This window comes from Macaca fascicularis, chromosome 8 (assembly GCF_037993035.2).
Source record: "Macaca fascicularis isolate 582-1 chromosome 8, T2T-MFA8v1.1".
Classification (NCBI taxonomy): Eukaryota; Metazoa; Chordata; class Mammalia; order Primates; family Cercopithecidae; genus Macaca; species Macaca fascicularis.
In genome coordinates this window covers 72118659-72139701 of record NC_088382.1, presented here as the reverse complement: position 1 = coordinate 72139701, position 21043 = coordinate 72118659, and the positions used below count along the sequence as shown (strand labels likewise).

The 21043-nt window shown below is 35.3% G+C and overlaps 1 long non-coding RNA gene across 3 annotated transcripts in view; it reads left to right on the top strand.

The window, feature by feature from the left end:
* The window catches only part of LOC123575208 (uncharacterized), a 115948-nt gene that overhangs the window by 59285 nt on the left and 35620 nt on the right, over positions 1–21043 (top strand). For 2 of the 3 annotated variants that reach the window (XR_010577316.1, XR_012416446.1), the window contains exon 2: positions 731–850. This is a non-coding gene — a long non-coding RNA (uncharacterized lncRNA). The remainder of the gene's footprint in view (positions 1–730; positions 851–21043) is intronic. The other variant, XR_012416447.1, reaches the window with a different exon arrangement.

The window sequence follows — 21043 nt, the reverse complement described above, 5'->3', positions numbered from 1 at the left end:
TTTATCTTTATTATTTTGTTTTTCCGCTTTCCTTATATTTATTTAGTTGTTATTTTCTTTCTTTATTAAACAATGCTTAGTTGATTTATCTCCCTTTCCCAGTTTTTATTGCTATTTGTATTAAGAACCGCAAATTTTTCTCTGAGCATTGTTTTAATTGTATTCCATAAAGCAATTTTGGTACACTTGTAATTATTTCTAAAAGAAATTCTTTAATTTTGATTTGTTTATTCCTTTTAGTACAGAGATGTTCTTAAAGAAGTTTTAAAATTCTGTTTGTAACAATTTCTCACCTCTTTAAAAATTAATTCTACTTTAATGTATAATCATCAGAAAATGTTGTTTTTATTATTTTTAAATGAAACAGTGAGATTTATTCTATTCTTACTCATTAATTTTTGTTTCAATTACTTAGCTTGCAATGTTTTGTTCCTATCTGTTCATATCTCTTATTAATGGTGGGATCCTATTTAAAATGTTTATTTCCTATAGATTTATGAAAGTTATTTGCTGTGTCATTTTTTCATTTCTATTCATAAATGTTTTTATGTTCTTTGTGTGTTGGTGGTTTGATTTACTAAAAACTATATCTGTGCAACATTTCAGACATTACAAACTGCAGAGAAGAGTATAATTAACCTTTGTGTTCCTATCATGTGGTTTTGATATTTCTTTTTCTCTTTTATTTCTTTCTTTTTTTGTTGTTGTTGTTGTTGTTGTTTGTTTTTAGTGGAGATGGGGTTTCACCCTGTTGGCCAGCCTGGTCTGGAACTCCTGACCTCAGGTAATTTGTCTGCTTCAGCCTCCCAAAGTACTGGGATTAAAGATGCGAGCCACCACACTCAGCCAGGTAGCTTTAATATTTCTTAACTCGACCGATTTTGTCTGATTTGTACTTCCTACACCTGCTCCTCCTGCATTATTTCGAACCAAATTTTAAAATGGAATTAATTTTTTTTCTCTTTTACTATGTTTCCAAATAATTTAAGAAACATTGGAATTATATAGTCTTTAAAAGTTTGTCAGAATTCCCTCTCAAAGCCGGTAGGCTTGCCACCTCCCTATTTCTTCTATGGTACTTGTTCTAACCTTCTACTGAGGCCAAATTTTGGTGAATTCTCTTTTCTTTCTAGAAAATTGTGCATTTCATTTAGTATTTAGACAATGTTGTAAAATATTGTCCTTTGCCATTTGTTTTAAATATATTTTATTTTAATGATTAGTTCTTTTTGTATAAACATTTACTCTTTTACTCTTGAAAAGTCATTATTAAAAGAATGAAAAGGCAAGTTTCGGACCAGCAGAAAACATTTGTAAATAACATGTGACAAGGGACCTTTTCTCCAAGTATATAAAGGACTGACAACACAAAAAGAAAAGAAGCAATCTAAAAAAGTGGACAAAATTTTAAGCAGGCAGGTGTGCAAAGAAGATATATGGAGAGATGAGATACTAAGAAGATGGCAAAACACGCACGTGAAAACGGGCTGATCATGATTAGTCACTAATTGTTAATGGAAATCACAATTAGATAGCTCTTTACATATACTAGAATGGCCAAAGCAAAACAAAGCAAAGCAAAAACAAAACAAAATGACAACACCAAGCATGGGATGAGGATATGGAGTAAGTGAAACTCTCATACATTGCTCACAGGAGGGAATGCAAAATGTTAAGTCACTTTGTACAGTAAAACAGCACTTAGTCTATGACCAAACGATCTTACTCTTAGGTGAGATTCACACCACAAAGTCTGTATGTAAGTTTATAGCTACTTTATTTATAGTCACTCTAAATGGGAAATACCTCATATGTCCTTCAACTGGTGAATGGATTTTTTAAAAATACAGTGCATTCATATAATAAAATATTTCTTTACAATTAAAAAAATGAACTATTGATACACTCAAGAACATGAATGAATCTCAAATACACTTTGATAAGTGAAAGAAGCCAGACTTAGATGCTATATACTGCCTTTTGTGGTCATATGATTTCATTCATATGAGGTTCTGGAAGACGGAATACTCCAATGAAGTGAGAATATAGCACTGGATGCCAGGTTAGAGGAACAGAAGAGGTCACTGCAAAGAACTGCATGAGGAAATTTTGGGGAGGTAATGGATATGTTCTGTATCTTAATTTTGATAGTAGTTGTACTACTCTATGCACTTGTTAAAACTCATAAACCTGTATACTAAAAAGAGTGTGTTTATTGTATGTAAATATAAAGATAAGAATAAGGTGAGTTGCAAGTGGAAAGCTATAAAGATAAAATACTTTCAAGAAAAATTAAAATTAAACAAATATGTTGGATTTTTTTTTTAACTACAAAATCAATCTCACCTCTTCTTCACACTTCTTAGTGACAGGCTTACCTACCTTTTTAGTCTTCAGCATGTTTCTGTACCATCAGTCTTTTAATGGGCTTTGCCAAATGGTACCCCTATTGTGATATCAGAGGAAGGAGGAAGGAGATGTTAGGGTACTAATTCTCCCGGACCCTCCCTGTGGGCCTGACCTTGGCTGTGATCTTTCACTGACCATCAGGACTTTCCTGGTCATACTATCAACACCAGTCTCCTCTTGCAGTTCCTGGTATCTACTTCATCTCCTGGACCCTCTGATCTAACAGTCTACACTGATACTAGCCCTGGGGAATTATACTCTCTATGGTAGTTTCCCTACTTCTGTCCATACTTTTGTATATACAAAAATATTCCTTTATTAAAACCTATCTAATATCCAATTTAAGTTTGCCATCCAGTTTTGCGGAGACAAAAGTGGGAATGGTTATAACATGTTCACGAGACAGCAAATGAGCCAACTTTGACAGGGATAAGAAGGTGTATTTTGAATAAGTGTGAAATAAGATAGAATTCATGGTCAAAATCACAATATCTAAAACAAGGTTAATCTTAATTATCTATAAAAATTTGAAGCCACTGGAAAGTTTTAAATAGAAAATTGATATTATTAAAGTAATGGTTAATAAAGACTGGTCATGGTATACCAGATGGATTAAAGCAGAACACACGGAGTTCAGATGATATGTGACATGTAAGGTGAGGGAAGCCACGTAATACAATTATACAGTGTAAAATGGCAAGCCAAGAAAATTGAGTATTAGAGAGTAAGTAGATGAAAGATGAGAAAAGAAAAAGAAAACTTTGAAGTTTAAAATCTGGAAGAATTATAATGCTACTAAAGGATGAAATTTGTTGGGTGGGCAGACTGATTTGTAAAGGAAGATAATGTTTGGAAGGTAAGAAACTGATATTCTCATTCTACCATCCCAGAAATCAGCTCTGGTTGGTGGGATTTGATTCCAGCTTTGCTTAAAAATATTTTTTTCTCCCATGTTAATGAAAACTCTAAGGTTATAAATTCCCATCGAGAACCATCAGATGGCTCAATGTGTAGTATTCAAAGTGCGATTCCAGGGATCATTGGAAAGAGAAGCTCCAATCTCAGGAGCAATATAAAATAGTGGTTTTTCTGATTCAAATCATTTCAATGGGTTAAACAAGTTGGTGGTTGGAATCAGGGGGAATGTTACTTATGTTGGATTCTAAAAATGGCAAAAACTATCCAAACTGAGAGGAACACTGATCTGGCAGCAGCTTTTCTGGCAGAAACTATACCACACAGAGGGGAAAAGGCAAAGGAAAACTTTATGCCAAGCAATTTATGTACTTTGTAGTTTACCAGGCAGATGAAGTCTAATTACCTAACTGTAATGAGCCATCCTGGGAAGGAGGTGGTGAGTGTTTTGATTCAAAAACCATGGAAGCACATGGTATCACTTCTGCTCAAGTCCCTGCCTGTGATTACTAGTGACATATGTATTTGGCGAAGTGTGCAGCAACCCAGCCATTGTGATCAGACAACCGAATCTAATGTTTGAGGAGCACAGTTTAATGGTGAGGTCAGGTTCCTTGTTCAATTATTGATATTCTTGCTGAAAACATGAAATGGCTTGACAGTTGGGACAAGACAGGAGATGCACTGTGAGGGAATCTTTGAACTCAGGTGAGAGGAAGGAAGCTGAGGAGGGACTATGCCCAAGACTCAGGCTCACATATTATTTTTTCTTTTCAGTCTCTTAGAAAACCTAACACAATGCTGGATTTAGAGGGGATGCCCATTAAATTCAATTTAATTGACACCAACACAGAAGAAAGGCATTTCTACAACCAAGGTAGAATGTTATTCCTTAAAAAGGTCAAAAAGCTACAAGATTCAGGGACCCCACAAAGATGTTTAAGTTTTGAAAAGATTGCAATGCTTCAGGAAGCATGAAGTGGGACCCTTACGTCAAGGGGAAACAAGTGTCTTATGGAAAAGGGCAGCTGATAGCATGACAAGACTATCTCATCTGAAACTGGAACAAGTACAGTGCAGTAAATATGTTCAGGTATACATACCTTACAAGTTTCTTTCATGTAAAACGATTAAGAGTAGATATTAAGAGAAAACCAAACACCACATGTTCTCTCTTATAAGTGGAAGCTGAACAATGAGAACACATGGACACAAGGAGGAGAACATCACAAGCTGGGTCACAGTGGGAGGGAGAGCATCAGGATAAATAGCTAATGCATGTGGGGTTTAATACCTAGTGATGGGTTGGTAGGTGTGGCAAACCACCATGGCATATGTTTACATCCTGCACATGTATCCTGGAACGTAAAATTAAATTAAATTAAATTTTTAAAAAGAGTCATTTCAATGACTGATGTAAATTCCACCACCTCCAAATGAGTAAAGACACTGTAACTGGAGAACATACAAAGACCTTTTTCCTAAGTTCTTTGCTCAACTCTGTCTTCCTTAGACATGCTTCTCCAGGAGTGTTTCCCGGTGGTCAGAACTTTATGATTCACTATTGACAAGGAAATCTTCAGTTCTCATTTTTATCATTGAATCAAAAGGCTCAGAGAAAATCTCTCTAAAAGAGACCTAACAGAAAAAAATCTACCTGCATTTCCAGAATCATCTGTTAGTTTATTAGGAAATATCCATATCGGTGAGGCTAGATTATTCAGTCGTAAAGGCTATTAGTGTCTTGATATTTTGTCTTAAATTTTCTTCCTAAATTTGTCCTTGTCCAGAAGTGTATCAGTAATAGCACATAGGCAGTTTATTGAAGACAAGCTCCCGAAAAATTAACAGAATACTTTACTCTTGAAAACATACTTATTAGTCACCTACAATATATTATAAAATATTACAAATGGATGCACAAGTATTCCTTAATATACTTGATATGAAATATTGATATTTTAACAATAGTGGAAAAATTCATTTTCTCAGAATATGTATTGCATATCCAGATTATAGAGATCATTCTTACTTGTTCTTAATTTTACTGATGAGGAAATTGAAGCCTAGGTATAGAGAAGTGCCCAAAGTCACAGAACAAGCTAGTTCCCATACTACCGTATGCAATACGTTCACTCGATAATCAAATATGCAAACTCGTTTGTTTTTTTTTTTGACAAAGTATACATCAAGAAATAATAGTTTTGGCCGGGCACGGTGGCTCACACTTGTAATCCCAGCACTTTGGGAGGCCAAGGCGGGCGGAGCGTGAGGTCAGGAGATCGAGACCATCCTGGCTAACACGGTGAAACCCTGTCTCTACTAAAAATACAAAAAAGCCGGGCACGGTGGCACCTGTAGTCCCAGCTACTCGGGAGGCTGAGGCAGGAGAAAGGTGTGAACCCGGGAGGGAGGCGGAGCTTGCAGTGAGCCGAGATCGCGCCACTGCACTCCAGCCCTCCAGCCGGAGCGACAGAGTGAGACTCTGTTTCAAAAAAAAAAAAAAGAAAGAAAGAAAGAAAGAAATAATAGTTTTCACTTTTACATCATCAGTAATGGTAAACAGCTTAGCTATAATAAAGTATTTGTAAGATTCACTATAAAGTGTAACTGAGCAACACTGCTCAATATCAACATAAAGGAAATACGTTGCAAATAATGGAAGAAATTTAAGGTGAATGTGTGGGTGGTTACTTTATTCAGTTCTTTATACTTTATAAAACTGTTCAAGTCAGAAAAACTCTAAGAACTAACTTCCTCGAAGAGGCAGAATACATAAATAAACCTAATAGAAGGGGTGTTTTATTTTTAAAAACATATGTATTATCTTATTTAAAAGTTTATTGATAAAAATTTGAATTGGTGCTTTTTTTTAGGGTTAGAGAAAAGTCGAAATTCCTTTGGGAAATTTCTTCTACTTTCCTCAATGCTGAAGAATTTGGTTTTATATAGATTAATAATCCTAGAATTTTATCCTCAAATAAATGCTTAATATCCTATTGGATTATGGTGTAACGCAAGTGATTTTTATGAAATGATATCTTTTATGTGTTTAAAGCACAACAAAAAGGAACTTCACATAATTGTAGTCACCCCCTTCTCAATGTAGTTTCTATTACTTCTGAGTTTATCAAGAAGAAGAATTATGTTTTGAACAAAAGGAACATTACCATTGCCCATTGTCAGACCTCATCAAGGACAGGTCTGTATGTCTTTCCTTTATGCTTTTTCCCATGAAGGTGACAGAAAACAGTGGTAAAATACATCAGATTATGACAATTGTGCAGAAGCTGCTATATGTCTTCAGTTCCTCGTGAAACATTCACAAAACGTCTCTAACCATTGCCTTGCATGTACTCATTAATCTTAAGTAAACTTTCTTTACAAAAATGTAGAAATATGCTGAAAGAGGCAAGATCTATCAACTTCTAGCTCATCAGCCTAGGCTTATGAGTAACACATTAGCTTGATTCTAGGATTTAAGTCGAAAAGAAATTTAGTGTATTATTATTCAGTCTTTCCTCACCATATTTTTTCATCCTCACCATCACTTCTCTGGTTCAGTGTCTCATCATGCCTAAGCTGATTTATTGCAGTGATCTTACAGTTGATTTACCTGCTTCCCATGTCTTTCCTTCGGAATGGATTCTTCATACAGTCCAGATAGTGTTTCAGGCCTGCACTCAGCTCTCTCACTGCCCAGGGTTTCCAAGCCTTTTGAGTGCTTGGGATTCTCTTCCCCACACCCACTTCCATCCCTTCTGGAGGGACTATCTCCCCTCCTCATTCCACTTTCAGTATTCCTAGACTTCAAGTTTATCTGGTTTTGCTTCCTTTTCCTTTCCCATCATTTTATGATTCTGGGCCTTATGACATTTCCTATCCATGCTGTGTGACTGTGATTTGATGATAATCCTTTATTGATAAAACTTGATGGCTTTCCAGTGGGTTCACGTTAATTCATCTTGCAGAAATATTCATATGAATCTGTATTTCAAAATATTGGGATTTCTCCTATCTCTTCAATCTTTAATATTTCTTTCACATTATTCCAATGAGACAATTTCTGATACTTTTAAGGGCTACATTTTATATATTTTTAATCACTTTAAGTGTATAAAAGCCAATTTGACTATTCACAAAGTGACATCAGAGTAATTTTGAACACTGGAAACATTTCCAGGCAAAATGAAGTACATTCTTTCATAAATTGACATTTATCTTCCTTTAAACCTTATTACTAACGTATAAATAAGATTATGAATATTTTCCATATGTGTCTTCACATATAACCTTAAGAGATTATAAAAGTGCAGAATTAGTCACATGGGTATATTGCTTGAGACCTATATTTGGACATGGTCTGTCTGTAAATGATAAGAAAACATTATTTTTTGTATATGTGGAGTAAACAACGGAGTAATGTAAATCCATGAATACTATTGGCTCTGTTACAGATTTAAAAAGGTGTACATGTCAGGCACAGTGCCTGTAATCCCAGCAGTTTGGGAGGCCACGTTGTGCAGATTACTTGAGGTCAGGAGTTCAATACCAGCCTGGCCAACATGGCGAAACTCCATCTCTACTAAAAATACAAAAATTAGCCAGGCATAGTGGTGCATGCCTGTAATCCCAGCTACTCGGGAGGCAGGAGAATTGCTTGAACCCGGGAGGTGGAGGTTGCAGTGAGCCAAAGTTGTGCCACTGCACGCACTCCGCCCTGGGCAATAGCGCTAGACTCTGTCTCCAAAAAAAATAAAAATAAAAATAAGTGTACAAAACTGAGTCTGGGCAGAAACTGTTTTTTTCATCCCTTTTGCCATTTCATCTAATCAATCAAAATTTAAACGCACCTAGGCAGTTTCACTGAACAACACAGAATTTGTTGACTACCCACTCTGCCTCAGAGCACACACCAAGCTGGGTAGTATCCGTACACAGTCCTTTATCAAAACTTTTGGGAGCAGATGTGCTCCAGAATGCATTTTTTTTTCAAATTTTAGGAAAGTAAAACAGTGCATGTATTTTCTATTACAAAATACCCCCCCGGGGGGACCCTGAGCAGTATGCTATAATCAAACACATTAATGTGTCAGCAGTGAAAATCATGACTATTCACTTAGGAATAATAAAGTTTATAAATGGTCTCAAGTCAAAATAAACCAGTTTTTACAGTCAGAGAAGTTATAGAGACAATTTGTGTTTTCTTCAAGATTTTAGATTTCAGAATTGCAGATAAATGCTTGTGGAACTGTGGTGTTTAATGAAAAATAAAAGTCTCTGCTTTTAAGGAACTCACAAAGTCTTGATACTTAACTGATTCATACTGGTAGAGCAATACTGGTGTTAAAATATTAAAATATTGTTTTCCAGTGAGAAACTGGTCATTACACCAAGCCATCCAAAAACTCCCTCTCCACTCCTCCCTTTCCCCAGCCTTTTTATTCCCTGGAGCCCTGGCATCTTCCCTACGCCCTTCCCATGACCGAAAGGACGGATGCTTGGCTCCACAGCCAGCCTCTGGGGTGACTGGTGGGTGCCTGTGCTATACCACGTGTTCAAAATTTAAATGTACCTTCTAAAAGCACAGGATAGTGAATTTCCTCCAAAAGCCAGAGGATTTTGACAGGATGAGGAGAGGTTGGGGAAACTAAGGAGTCTTCTTTATTTTTAAATTCACAGTTAAAATCAGATCAGAGGTTTCAGTAAGCAGAAAGCCAATGAAATTATCTGTCATCCATAAATAACCCTAAGTCTCTACTGCTGGTAGAGGGACAATCAGTCCCCGGGAGCGCCAGCAGGGCAGAGCAGACCTGGGGAGGGGCCTCTGTTGTCATTTCTCATCAATGGTTTTTATGATTGTATTCACTATGCTTACCTCGGATGTAAACAAATTCCTCATGTTTTCCTTGATACACTTGTTTTTTCAATAGATGTTAATTTTCAACATGTCATTATGAAGAGACCATGACTTCAGGGGAGATATATTGTGGAGAACTTCTCCTCTACAATTCTGAAACAATCGCGCTGAACAAATTCCAACCTCACTGAAAGTTAGATTTTATTTTTCAATGGAAAAACGAGCACAGTCATCCCCATTTGGGCGCCGCAGCGGGCAGGAAGGTGGATGCGGGGGAGGCTGTGCTACTGCGTGCGCATGCGCAGGGTCGCGCTTAGGCGAGGCTGGGTCCTCGGAGCAGGTAAGGTCAGATAAAGGAATCCCAGGAGTAGAGACTAGGAATGGTGGCGTTCTGCTTCCGGGTCCACTTTATAGAAGCTATGGCCTTTTTTGCGATCTTCCAGTAACAATAGAAGGTGGATACCAGGCCAGAACACCTGAGAGATTTCATTCAGAGGCAACTCTTGAAGCCCTTCTGAGACCATAGGAACAATCCCAGCCTAGTCCGGAGATGATGAGAGACCCATGAAACCTGAAGCAGCCACCCCAGGTGAGGCCCCCTTGAGCAACCAACGCTGAGCTGTTCTGGAAGCCAGCGAGATAGAGGCACAAGGACGAGCATATCCCAGGCCGGTCAAAGAACCACCCAGCGAAGTTTAAATACATTTTAGGTGTTTTAAAACGCTAAGTTTTGAGGTGATTTATTAGGCAGGAAAAGCTGATACACAGGCAAAAGGTGAAAAAGTTGTTATGAAAGGCTTCAAAGGAGATCAGCTTATCACCTGGTGGTTCTTTTAATACATAAGGAAAACAACAAGCTGTGATAATTGAAATACAGCCTAAGCTTAAAACAAACACACTTTTCCACCATCAATACTTAACCAAGAAGCCCAGCACACTTACTGAATTCTGAGCATAGCCACCCTGGCAGGGACCCCACTGAGGAATCCACACCTGATACTGCCACTGCGCAGTCATACTGGGCAGGCAGCACTCACTGGGAGCATTGCGGCCAGCAGAGATTTTTGTCTCCAGAATTAGCAGATCAGGTACATGCCTGACAATGGAGAATTCTTCTTACTCCTGTCCCACAGCCATGACAATAAGAATAAAAATGCAGTAGCTTGTCTCACACTTACTATATTCATAATGTTCAAGGCAACCGTGATTATATTCTATAAGCCTGACATGGTAAAATTTTATTCTCTTATATCGGTGGTGGTTTGCTAGTTGTCATTTACTATTTTCTCCTTGTGTGAAGGTACTACTACTAAAAAATATATATTTCATGATTAAGAGAACAAAAACTTTAAATATGTGTTTCAAAATGACTCAAGATTATTGTTTTGTTTTCTTTTTTCACTGAATTTGATCAGCTCTGATGATTGTACCTATAAATGGGATACACTGATTTGTCTCCACCCTGACTAGTGGGTCAGATGTCAGTTCAGTGACCTGAGCATATACTGATTAGTATTTGCTTTTTTAAAAAAGTAAAATCTTATTTTATTTTATATTAACTAATGTTTTAAATTGACAAAAACTGTATATATTTATTGCATACAAGATGATATGGTGAAATATGTGTATATTGTGAAATGGCTAAATCAAGACAATTTACATGTACTAATTAGGGTTTTCATTGAAAAATGCTTCCACTCTTTTGTTTTGTTTTTCTTATTTTTGAGACAGAGTCTTGCTGTGTCACCCAGGCTTGAGGGCAGTGGTGCGATCTCAGATCACTGCAACCTCAGTCTGTGTTCAAGCCATTCTCGTGCCTCAGCATCCCTAGCAGCTGGAATCACAGGCATGCGCCACCATGCCCAGCTAATGTTTTTGTAGTTTTAGTAGAGACGGGGTTTCACCATGTTGGCCAGGCTGGTCTCAAACAGCTGGCCGTAAGTGATCTGCCCACCTGGGCCTCCCAAAGTGATGGGATTACAGGTGTGAGACACCACGCCCTGCCAGAAAAATGCTCCCTATTCTAATTTAGCGTGAGATGCAGTGCAGAATAATAGTGAAAAACATGGTTTCTGAAAAACAAACAGAACGTGGATTCTGGAACACAACTGTCTTGTGTGTGTGTGTGTGTGTTTTTTTTGTAAATAGCTTTATTGAGATAAAATTCACATACAATTCACCCTTATAAAGTGTACAGATTCAATAGATTTTGGTATATCTACAGAGTTGTATAACTATCAGCACAATCAAATTCACATTTTTAACAGGTTTACTGAGAGACTATTGACAATATTTTATGTATTTAAAGTGTACAATTTGATGTTTTGATATACGTATACATTGTAAATTCCAGCTAATTAATGTATTTATTGCCTCTACAGATTTACCAATTATGTATGTATGGTGAGAAGACTTAATTTATCTTTTTAAGAAATTTCAAGTTTGCAATACACTGTTTTTAATAATTATTACCACAGTGTATATTAGATCTCCAGAAATTATTCATCTTGCATAACTAAAGATTTGTATCCTTCGACCAACGTTACTGCATATCTTCCTCCCTCCAGCCCCCTGCAAACTACCATTCTACTCTTTCTGCTTCTGTAAGTTCTATTATTTTAGGTTTCACATGTATGTGAGATCATGCAGTATTTCACTTTCTCTGTGTTACTTATTTTGCTTAGTGTAATGGCTTCCAGCTGCACCTATGGCAGAATTTTCTTCCTTTTGAAGGCTAAATAATATGCCACATATCTTGACTATTGTGAATAATGCTACAATTAACATGGGAAAGATTCTGTTTTCAAATTATTTGGATGTATACCCAGTAGTAGGATTACTGGATCATGTGATAGTTTTTTTTTTTTTTTTTTTTTTTAAGGAACATGTATACTCTTTGCCATAATGGCTATACCAATTTACATTTCTACCAACGGTATACAATGTTGCCTTTTCTCCACATCCGCTCTAATGCTTGATATCTTTTGTCTTTTGGGTAACAGTCATTCTAACATGTGAGGTGATGTCTCAATTTTTGTTTGGTTTGTATTTCCCTAATGTTTAGAGACTTTGAGTAACTTTTCATGGGCTTTTTGACCATCTGAATATATTCTTTTGAAAACTGTTTATTTAAGTATTTTTGACTATTTTTTAATTGAGTTTTTCTTTTGGTACTGAATTGTATAAGTCCTTTATATATTTTGGATATTAACTTCTTATCAGATATATGGGTTGGAAATATTTTTCCCATTGTTAATATTGCCTTGTGGTTTTGTTGATTGTTCCCTTTGCAATACAGGAGATTTTTAGTCTGACATAATCTCATTTGCCTATTTTTGCTTTTGTTGCCTGTGTTTTCATACCTGTGCTTGGTAATATCCAGAAAATTATTGCCAAGATCAATGCCAAGATGGTTTTTCTTCATGTTTTCTTCTAGAAGTTTTAGCTTCCAGTATAAGACAAAAATATTTTAAGCATTTTGAGTTGATTTTTGTGAAATATGGGGTGAAATAAGGGTATAATTTCATTCTTCTGCATGCGTATATCCAGTTGTCTCAACACCATTTATTAAAGAGATTGTCCTTTCTCCATTGTATGTTCTTGACACCTGTGTCAAAGATCAGTTAACTGTAAAGGTGTGGTTTTATTTCTTGGTCCTCTCTTCTGTCCATTGGTCTATATGTCTTTATTGTGCCAGTAACATGATATTTTGATTACTGTAGCTATGTAGCATATTTTGAGATCAGATAGTGTGATGGCTCCAGCTTTTTTAAGGGATATGGTTTGTAGTTTTCTTGCATTTCCTTTTCCTGGTTTTGGAACCAAGCCACACAAAATGAATTTGACAGTGTTTGTTCCTCTATCTTTTGGAAGGGTATAAAAGGGGTCGATATTAATTATTTGGATGTTTGGTAGACTTTCCCCGTGAAGCCACCTGATACTGTGCTATTCTTTGTTGAAGAGTTTTGAGAGCAGATGTAATGTATTTGTTAATGGTTTGTGCAGGCTTTCTATTTCTTCTTGAATTAGTCTTGGTAAATTGTATGTTTCTAGGAATTTATCCAAGTCTTCCAGGTTGTCGAATTTGTTGGCATATAATTGTTCATCATAATGCCCTGTGATCTTTTTTATTTCTGTGTTATGCATTGCAATGTTTACTCCTTAATTTCTGATTTTGTTTATTTGAGTATTCTCCATTTTTATCTTAGATAAGGGTTGGTCAATTTCATTTATCTTTTAAAAAAACAATTTTTGGTTTTTTTTTTTTTTTCTGTTTTTCTACTCCTACCTTGTGTACTTTTACTCTAGTTAATGTTATTTCCTTTCTTCTTTCTTCTTTTTTTTTCTGACTTTCTGTTTATTTTAGTTCTTTCAGTTGTAAAGTAGTATTGATTTATACAGATCTTTCTTTTAAAAAAATATTGGTGTTCAGTGCTATAAACTCTTTATAATGTTTTCACAGCATTCCATAAATTCTGATGATTTTATTTGCATTTTTGTTTGTATCAAGGTCTTTTTAAAATATTCTGTTGATGTTCTCTTTTACTCAATAATTGTTCAAGAGAGTGTCATTTGGTTTCCATATATTTGCTAATTTTCTTGTTTGCTTTCTAATTTTGATCTTTTGTTTTATTACATTGTGGTCTGAGAAGACACTTGGTATTATTTTAATATTCTTATATTTGCTAAGACTTATTTTGTCACCTGACATGTGATCTGTTCTGGAGAAGGTTTCATGTGAACTTGAGAAGAATGTGCATTCTGCTGTTGGGTAGAAAGTTCTGCATTTTTCTGTTAAGTACATTTGGTCTATTGTTGCTCATGGCTGCTGTTTCTTATTTCTTATTGATTTTCTGTCTGGATGTTCTATTCATTATTGAAAACAGGGAACAAGCATGGTGGCTCATGTCTGTAATACCAGCACTTTGGGAATAAATTTTGGACTTAAATTTGACATGGAGCAATTCAGCATCATAGAAATCTACAGAATACTCCTTGCAACAACCACAGAATGTGCTTTCTTCTCATCTGCACATGAAACTACCTAAGATTGACTAAGATTGACCAAGATTGACCACATGCTCAGTCATAAATCAAGTCTCAACACATTCAAATATGAATTATACCAAGCATCTTCATGACCCACAGTGAAATAAAAATAGAAATCAATACAAAGAGGAACTCTTAAAGCCACACAAGTTAATGGAAACTAAACAACTTACAACTTACTTTGGGGTAAGCAACAAAATTAAGGCAGAAATCAAACACTCTTTGAAGCAAATGAAAACAGAGAAAGAACAGACAGAAACCTCTGGGATACAGCAATAGCACTGTTAAGAGGGAAGTTTATAGCACTAAATGCCTACATCAAGAAAATAGAAAGTTTGCAAATAAACAACCTAACCTCACACGTGAAGGAACTAGAAAAACAAAAGAAACTAAACCCAAAATTAACAAACGAAAAGAAATAACTACAATCAGAGAAGAACTAAGTGAAATTTAGACCCCCCAAACACCATGCAAAAGATGAATGAAATGAAAAGTTCTTTCATTTTATCAACAACATTGATAGACCACTAGCTAAATTAACAGAGGAAAAAAAAGAAGATTCAAATAAGCACAATCAGAAATGACAAGAGTTTATTTCTGATCCCACAGAAATGCAAAAGATCCTCAGGGACTATTATGAACATCTCTGTACACACAAACTAGAAAACCTAAAGGAAATGCATGAATTCCTGGAAAGCACTACCTTCAAAGATTGAACCAGGAAGAAACAGAAATATTGAACAGACTAATAATGAATAATGAAATTGAATCTGTAAGGAAAAAAAAAAAAACCCTACCAATCCAAAAGTCCCTGGATTAGATGAATTCATAGTCAAATTCTGCCAGACATATAAAAATGTGCTGATACCAATCATAATAAATTTATTCCAAAAAATTGAGGAAGAGGGAGTCTTCCCTAACTCATTCCAGGAAACTGGTATTATCCTGATACCAAAATCTGGCAAAAACACAACAAAAAAGGAAGCTACAGACCAATATCCCTGATGAACGTAGATGAAAAATCCTCCATAAATTACTAGCAAACCAAATCCGGCAGCACATCACAAAGCTAATTCACCATTATCAAGTAGGTTTTGTTGCCAGGATAAAAGGGGGTACAACATATACAAATCAATAAATGAGATTTACAACATAAACAGAATAAAATAAAAATAAAACCATATGATGATCTCAAAAGACACAGAAAAAGATTTTGATAAAATCCAGCATCCCTTCATGATAAAATCTCTCAATAAACTTGGTATTGAAGGAACATACCTCAAAATAATGAGGGGTATTGATAACAAACAAAGAGCCAACATTATACTGAACAGGAAGAAGTTGGAAGCACTCTTTCTAAAACCTGAAACAAGACAAGGATGTCCACTCTCACCACTTCTATTCAACGTAGTACTTGAAGTTCTTACCAGAGCAATCAGGCAAGAGAAAGAAATGCAAAACATCCACATAGAAAAAGTGGAAGTCAAATTGTCTCTCTTCACTGATGATACAATTATATACCTAGAAAACCATAAAGATCCTGTGAAAAGACTTCTAGATCTGTTAAACTACTTCAGCCAAGTCTTAGGATATGAATTCAACATACACAAATCAGTAGCATTTCCATACTCCAATAACGTTCAAGCTGATAACCAAATCAAGAATGCAATCCATTTACAATAGCCACACAGAAAAATAAAATCCTTAGGAATACATCTAACTAAGGAGGTGAGAGAACTCTATGAGGAAAACTGCAAAACACTGATAAAGTAAATCATAGATGACATAAATAAATGGAAAAGCATTCCATGCTTATGGATTGGAATAATCAATATCATTAAAATGGCCAGACTGTCCAAAACAAGCTGTAGATTTAATGCTATTCTTACCAAATTATCAATATTATTTTTCACAGAATTAGAAAAACTATTCTAAAATTAATATGGACTAAAAAAGAGTCATAATGGCCAAAACAATTCTAAGCAAAAAGAATAAAGTTTTGATGCATCACCTCTCACCAAGCTCAAACTATACTACATGGTCACAGTAACCTAAACAGTAGGTAGCAGTACAAAAATAAACATGTCGACCAATGGAACAGAATGGAGACCCCTGAAATAAAGCTGCACACCTACAACCAACTGATCTTTGGGAAAGTCAACAAAAATAATGGGGAAGTGACACCCTATTCAATAAATGGTACTGGGAAAACTGGCTATCCACATGCAGAAGAATGAAACTGTACACCTACCTCTCATGGTATACAAAAATTAACGGGAGATGGTTTAAAGACTTAAATGTAAGTTCTCAAACTATAAAAATCCTAGAAGAAAGCCTAGGAAATACTCTTCTAGACATTAATCTAGGAAAAGAATGTATGAAGAAGGCTCCAAAAGCAAATGTAACAAATTAAAATAGACAAATGGGACTTCATTAAACTGAAGAGTTTCTGCAAGCTAAAGAAACTATCAACAAAGTAAACAGACATCCTACAGAATGGGAGAAAGTATTTGCAAAGTATGCATTTGGTAAAAGATTAATACCCAGAATCTGTAAGGTACTTAAATCAACAAGAAAATAAATAATACCGTTAAAAAGTGGACAATGGACATGAACAGACACTTCTCAAAGACATAAAAGTGACCAACACATATATGAAAAGATACTCCACATCACTAATCACCACAGAGATGCAAATCAAAACCACAATGAGATATCATCTCATACCAGTCAGAATGGCTATTACTAAAAAATCAAAAAATATCTGATTTTGGCAAGATTGTGAATAAAAGGGAATGCTTATACACTGTTGATAGGAATGCAAATTTGTTCAGCCACCATGGAAAGTAATGTGGAGATTTCTGAAAGAACTAAAAATAGAATTACCATCAATCCAGCAATCCCATTATTTGGTATCTACCCAAAGGAAAATAAATAGTTCTACTAAAAAGACACTTGCATTTGTGTGTTTATCACACAACTACTCACAACAGCAAAGACATGGAATCAACCCAGATGCTCACCAACAGTAGACTGGATAAAGACAATGTGATAAATATACATTATGGAACACTATGCAGCCATAAACAAAAGAGTGAATCCATGCCCTTTGCAACAACATGGGTATGGCCAGAGGCCATTATCCTAAGTGAATTAACACAGAAACAAGAAGCCAATTACTTCATTTTCTCACTTATGAGTGAAAGCTAAACATGACAGTAAGAACTAGGAATTCTTTAAGGGGAGAGGAGAGGAGGAGAGCAAGAGTTTAAAAACTGCTTATCAGGTAATATGTTAGCCACTAGGGTGACAGGATGATTAGAATCCCAAACTTTAGCATCATGCAATATGCTCATGTAACAAACCTGCACTTATACCCCCTGAATCTACAATGTAAAGATATAAAATAAAATAATATCCAGTCAGGTACACTATGCCTTTTGAGGGAGGAGTTTAGTTCATTTACATATAAAGTGATTATTGATGTCTTACTACTGCCATTTTATTGTTTTCTTTCTCTTTTGCAACTCTTCTGTTTCTCTTTTTGTCTTTTACTGTCTTCTTTAATTAGATGATTTTTTTGTAGTGGTTTGGTTTGATTACTTTCACTTATCTTTTGTGTATCCATTATAGGTTTTTCTTTGTGGGATTAAGACTTACATAAACTTTCTTATAGTTATAGCCCTCTATTTTAGTTGATAACAACTTAAATTGTATTAAAAAAAATCTCTGCACTCTTACCTGCCCCACTCACACTATATATTCAAGTCAGAGATTACTCTGATTTCATTCATTGTGAATTATTTATCAAATTTATATTCTAAATTCATTATCAAATCTTAGTAGTTATTTTTAATAATTTAACCAAACCTTTATCTTAGTTATTACAAGTATTTTAGACACCACCATTACAGTGTTTATTATTCTGTATTTGACTGTATATTTACCTTGCCTGTGAGATTTCTACCTTCATATGCTTTTACATTGCTTGAAGACCTTCCTTAAGCATTTTTTGTAAGATAGGTCAAGAAGTGACAAAGTCCTTCTGTCTTGGAAATAATTTGGCTCCTCTTCATTTTTAAAGAGCAGTTATTTATCTTTTTTTGTTGTTGCATTTGTTTTTGGGTACTGGGTCATGAAATCTTTGCCTAAGCCAATGTCTAGAGGGGTTTTTCTGATGTTATCTTCCAGAATCTTTACGGTTTTAGTCCTTAGATTTAAGTCTTTGATTCATCTTGAGTTGATTTTATTATAAGTGGAGAGATGAGGATCCAGTTTCATTCTTCCACCTGTGGCTTGCCAGTTATCCCAGCACCATTTGTCAAATAGGGTGTCCTTTCGCCACTTTATGTTTTTGTTTGTTTTGTCGAAGATCAGTTGGCTATAAGTATTTGGACTTACTTGTGGGTTCTCTATTCTGTTCCATTGGTCTATGTGCCTATTTTTATACTAGTACGATGCTGTTTTGGTGACTATGGCCTTATAGTATAGTTTGAAGTTGGGTAATATGATGCCCCAGATTTGTTCTTTTTGCTTAGTCTTGCTTTGGCTATGCAAGCTCTTTTTTTGGTTCTGTATGAATTAGAGGATTGATTTCTAGTGTGAAGAATGATGATGGTATTTTGATGAGAAATGTATTGAATTTGTAGATTGCTTTTGGCAGTATGGTCATATACACAATATTGATTCTACCCATTCATGAGCATGGGATGTGTTTCCATTTGTTTGTGTCATCTGTGATTTCTTTCAGTAGTGTTTTGTAGTTTTTCTTGTAGATGTCTTTGACATCCTTGGCTAGGTATATTCCTAAGTATTTTATTTTATTTTATTTTATTTTATTTTATTTTATTTTATTTTATTTGCAGCTATCGTGAAAGGGGTTGAGTTCTTGATTTGATTCTCAGCTTGGTCGCTGCTGGTGTATAGCAGAGCTACGGATTTGTGTACCTAAATTTTGTATCCTGAAACTTTGCTGAATTCATTTACCAGTTTTAGGAGCTTTTTGGATGAGTATTCTAGATATACAATCATATCATCACCAGTGACAGTTTGACTTTTTCTTTAGTGATTCAGATGCTTTTGATTTCTTTCTTTTTTCTGATTGCTCCGGCTAGGACTTCCAGTACTATGTTGAATAGAAATGGTGAAAGTGGGCATCCTTTCCTTGTTCTATTTCTCAGAGGGAATGCTTTCAACTTCTCATTCAGTATCATGTTGGCTGTAGCGTTGTCATAGATGGCTTTGATGACTATAAGGTATGTCCCTTCTATGCTGATTTTGCTGAGGGTTTTAATCATAAAGCGATGCTGGATTTTGTCAAATGCCTTTTCTGCATCTATGGAGATGATCATGTGATTTTTGTTTTTAATACTGTTTATGTGGTATATCATATTTATTGACTTATGTTAAACTATCCCTGCATCCCTGGTACGAAACTGACTTGATCATGGTGGATTATCTTTTCAATATGCTGTTGGAGTCCATTTGCTAGTATTGTTGTGGATTTTTGTATCTGTGTTCATCTGGGATATTGGTCTATAGCTTTTTGTTGTGTCCTCCCTGGTTTTGGTATTAGGGTGATACAGGCTTCATAGAATGATTTAGGGAGGATTCCCTCTTTCTCTATCTTTTGGAATAGTGTCAGTAAGATTGTCAATGGATAGAATTCAGTTGTGAATCTGTCTGGTCCTAGACTTTATTGTCGGCAAATTTTTAAATTACTGTTTCAGTATTACTGCTTGTTATTGGTCAGTTCAAGGATTCTATATTTGCCTGGTTTAATTTAAGAAGGTTGTATATTTCCGGGAATTTATCCATCTCCTCTAGGTTTTCTAGTTTGTGCCCATGAAAGTGTTCATAGTGGCCTTGAATAATCTTTTGTATTTCTGTGGTATCAGTTGTAACAGCTCACGTTTTATTTGTAATTAAGCTTATTTAGATCTTCTCTCTTCTTTTCTTAGTTAATCTTGCTAATGGTCTATCAATTTTATTTATCTTTTCAGAGAACCAGATTTTTGTTTGATTTATTTTTTGTACATTTTTGTTGTTGTTTCAATTTCATTTAGTTCTGCTCTGATCTATGTTATTTGTTTTCTTCTGCTGGCTTTGGGTTTGGATTATTCTTCCTTCTTGAGTTCCATGAGGTGTGACTTTAGATTGTCTATTTGTGCTCTTTCAGACTTTTTGATGTAGACACTTAAGGCTATGAGCTTTCCTCTTAGCACTGCTTTGCTGTATCCCAGAAATTTTGATAGCTTGTGTCACTATTGTCGTTCAGTTTGAATAATTTTTGAATTTCCATTTTGATTTCCATTTGATTTCCATTTTGATTTCCATTTTGATTTCATTGTTGACTCAGTGATCATTCAGGAGCAGGTTATTTAATTTCCATGTATTTGCATGGCTTTGAGGGGTCCTTTTGGAGTTGATTTACAATTTTATTTCACTGTGGTCTGAGAGAGTACTTGATATAATTTCAATTTTAAAAAATTTACTAAGACTTTTTTTGTGTACTACCATATGGTCTATTTTGGAGAATGTTCCATGTTCAGAATGCACATTCTGTAGTTGCTGAGCAGGATGTTCTGTAAATATCTGTTAAGCTCATTTGTTGTATAGTTTAAGTCCATTGTTTTCTTGTTTACTTTCTGTCTTGATAATCTGTCTAGTGCTGTCAGTGGAGTATTAAATTCCACCACTATTATTGTGTTGTCTATCTCATTTCTCAGGTCTAGTAGTAATTGTTTTGTAAATTTGGGAGTTCCAGTGTTAGATGCATATATATTTAGAATTGTGATATTTTCTTCTTGG